The sequence below is a fragment of the Cyprinodon variegatus genome, unplaced genomic scaffold, assembly GCF_000732505.1.
Source record: "Cyprinodon variegatus isolate N-32 unplaced genomic scaffold, C_variegatus-1.0 Scaffold736, whole genome shotgun sequence".
In the NCBI taxonomy this organism is placed as follows: Eukaryota; Metazoa; Chordata; class Actinopteri; order Cyprinodontiformes; family Cyprinodontidae; genus Cyprinodon; species Cyprinodon variegatus.
The window spans coordinates 316,845-320,079 of NW_015151189.1; the positions used below are offsets into that span (position 1 = coordinate 316,845).

Below are 3,235 nucleotides of genomic sequence, written 5' to 3' on the forward strand. Positions count from 1 at the left end.
TTTTCCTTCATTAAAAATTATTATGTGTCTATTTACCGGTATGTTAATTCAGTTAGCCTGAGGGCTTAAGTTGCTGGATTAAAAAAGCTGCTGACTTTTAAGCCTAAATCCACTTGTTTTAAATAGAGCACGTAGACCCTTGTATAAATGTTCCTTTTGAATCTAAAAGCAGAAACTTTGCTGCTTTAAAAATGCAGTTTAAGTTAAGGCTGACTTAATGTGATCACACCCACATGTATCTAATTCCACCCTCTCTTAGTTCCACCTTTGCTAAGTTTCTAAATCATATTTAAAGAGATAAAACATCTAGGTTAAACACTCACTGAATCACTGAACTACAATCTTTCTTTTCCCAAAAGCCATCAGACATAGTTTGAGTAAAACCAGGGGGAAAATCACCAGATTACTTAAATCAGGAACGGATGGGTGAAATAAGCCTATGTGACAACATAACTTGGTTAGAAAAACTGAAAACAGACTATTTTTCTGACTTGGTTAACATCAATATGTTGCTTTTAGAAAATGATAAATAATTAAATGATGGTAATAAATCTGAGTTTACAGTGGCTTTGGAAGTGGAATGGCTCTGGGGCTGATTAGGAGCTCAGAGCGCTCCTCCTTCCTAATCAAAAGGCTGAAGTTGTGTGAGAAAACAGGCAGATAATCAGACTGGAATCATTTAGTTCCAACTTTGATCCGCCCGCCTGTCAGACATGATCAGCAAAAACAACAAGAACCCCACAACCGAACAACAAGACTCTCTTCTTTTTACTGAGACCAATTAATTCCCTTATAGGCTCGGCGCCTAATTGGGGGAGGCCGGGCCATTCGTTTCGACTTTTAATCCAAGTGACACTGATTCAGTGGGAACAATCGGGCCCTCTTGTCCAATGCCATGTCCGTCACTGAATTACAGAGGTCCCCCTCCATGTAAAGAGGCGGTGGAGGCTAAATGTAATCCAAATCACAAAACGACACCTGGGGTTGGAAACTTGAGCCCCTGCGGCTGTTCCAGCAGGGCCTTCTTCACCTCCTGCTCTTCCTGGCCAACACTCATTAGCAGCCTGGAGGACTGACCAACATTTTTTCTCATTAAATCAGACCTGAATAAGAGGATGTTATGAGGACAGGCTCTACTGACAGCACCTACATTCCTGTAAGGCAGCTCAAGCAGCTGCCAGTTTATTAGAAGCCTTTAATGGGGTCTGACACTTTAGGGGGAGGGGGTGTGCTCAGGTGGGCCTGTTTTGGCATAAGGGCAGAAACACTGAGAGGTACAAAGTGTTAAAAATACCCTTATTTTAGGCATATAGGTTCCTCTGCAAGATACAAGATATTTTATAATAACATGTAATTTAACTTACAAAACTCTCTTTTCAGTCATAATTTTCACTGTGCGCTTATTAACCAACCGTTTCAGTATAAATACAACAAGTCACTTTGGAAAGTGAGAAGTTTAGGAGAAACTTCTCAAATAGGTTGGATTAGACTTGACTTTAGATTTAGACAACTGTATTCGTCTGTATTCGTCTAATTTAACTAATTTAATTTTGAACAGCTATCAATGGCTACTAGTAAAATAACATTTCCATTTCATAAAGTGCAACAGGTATCAAATGTAAACAGTGTAGCAGAAAAAAAAATAGTGCAAAAAAATACATTGATATGGAAGTTCAGAGCATTAATATATGGTGCAAATATGCAATATTTTGGGTTTGGTGTTATCCTGCTATCATGGTGTATAAAGAGTTGGTGACATGATTTAGAGTTTTGTTTTTCAACATTTCTGCAGTGCAACAAACTCTGCATCATTAAATTAAATTCAGTTAGATTAAAGCCTCTTCAGATTACTTGAAAAAGCTAAATGTTGAAAGGAACAGAGGGATATAGACTTATAGGCACATAGGTGGATGGAAAAACTGTTTTTATCTATCCATACATTGGAGACAATTTAATAAATTCCAATAATATAAATACTTACACTTTTAACTTATTGGAACCTTCCTTGACTTTTATTTTCTGTGCTTTTTAGGACAGAAATACATGACACATGAGCCCCATTCTTCCTTTGGGTGCCATGGGGGGAAATGTGGCTCAGCTCCTAATGCCTTCCTATGGGAACCACTATAGGCTGCGGCCTGCAAAACCTGCACACATTTCCCAGCGGAAAAAAACACTAAAAACTCCCCTACTGGAGTTTGTTACGTGTCACATCGGGACCATAGTGCTGCTTAAACATATATTGCACTTTTATAAATCGCAGATAGGCGCAGGAGTTTAGAGGAAAATAGTTTGGATAACAGAAGCGCAGGCTTATCATCCCATCAACAACAAGCTAAAGCCCGACAACAAAGTTAATTCCCCTCATAATAAGCAGATATGACACAGAGGAAGTCATCATACACCGATATCCTCCTCTATATCCAAACACCGGCGGTGTTTATAAAGACCGTCTGGAGGTTTTACGCGATTTTTGTCCAAAACGCAAAACAAAACAAACGCGGCTATCATACAGATTTGAGATGTGGAAAGCTGGAGATGTTCCTCGGTGAATGTGGACCAATCGTTCATGGATGAGTCCAGAAAGAGGAAAGATGCAGTAAAGTAGATGGATGTGTTTATAAATCGGTAATAGATGTCTGCAGGCGCCGCAGCGGCTCGGAGCGCATGAAGGCACAAACTCACCAGATCTAGTTGTAACTTTGCGCTTCCTTCTTCCTCGCTTCTCCTCTGATGTTCTCTTTTAAAACATTTGAGAAATAAATATAAAAAGTAAAATAGAGACTTTCCGCTTTTTTTCCCCCCAACTCTTCTCTTTCCAAAGCTTTAGTAATTTACTGCGATGCCACCGACATTTTCTTCCTTCGGCTCCCCAAGTTCTCGCATTGAAAGGCCGTTTTTGGATGACTGAGTTCTCAAACAATTCCTCCCTTTTTGGAACGCCTTTTCGGGTCCTCCCACTTCCCAAGCAAGGAGGAGGGATCTGAACAATGGGGACTGGCTCCCAAAAAAAAAAAAAAAATCCCTGAGTTGGGTACTGCACTGTTGTTTATCCACCGGTTTCTCCTTACTTCAGAGCTTTCAGGAGATTTCCTCCCTGACAATGCAATCTATATAGAATGGGGGGGCTTTTATAGAAATATATCACTAAGGAAATAATAGTAATAATTTATTGTAAAGTAAGTTTCCAGTTGGGAAAAGTGCGCCCCCATCCCCCTCCTCCCTCTCCAGTTCC

The 3,235-nt window shown here is 40.0% G+C and overlaps 1 protein-coding gene across 1 annotated transcript in view; it reads right to left on the reverse strand.

Moving 5' to 3' along the window:
* The window catches only part of boc (BOC cell adhesion associated, oncogene regulated), a 38,941-nt gene extending 36,026 nt beyond the window's left edge, over nucleotides 1–2,915 (reverse strand). Inside the window, exon 1 of the mRNA XM_015395319.1 lies at nucleotides 2,686–2,915. The gene's annotated coding sequence lies outside the window, so the exon portion shown is untranslated. The remainder of the gene's footprint in view (nucleotides 1–2,685) is intronic.
* Between the last annotated feature and the right edge of the window lie 320 nt (nucleotides 2,916–3,235).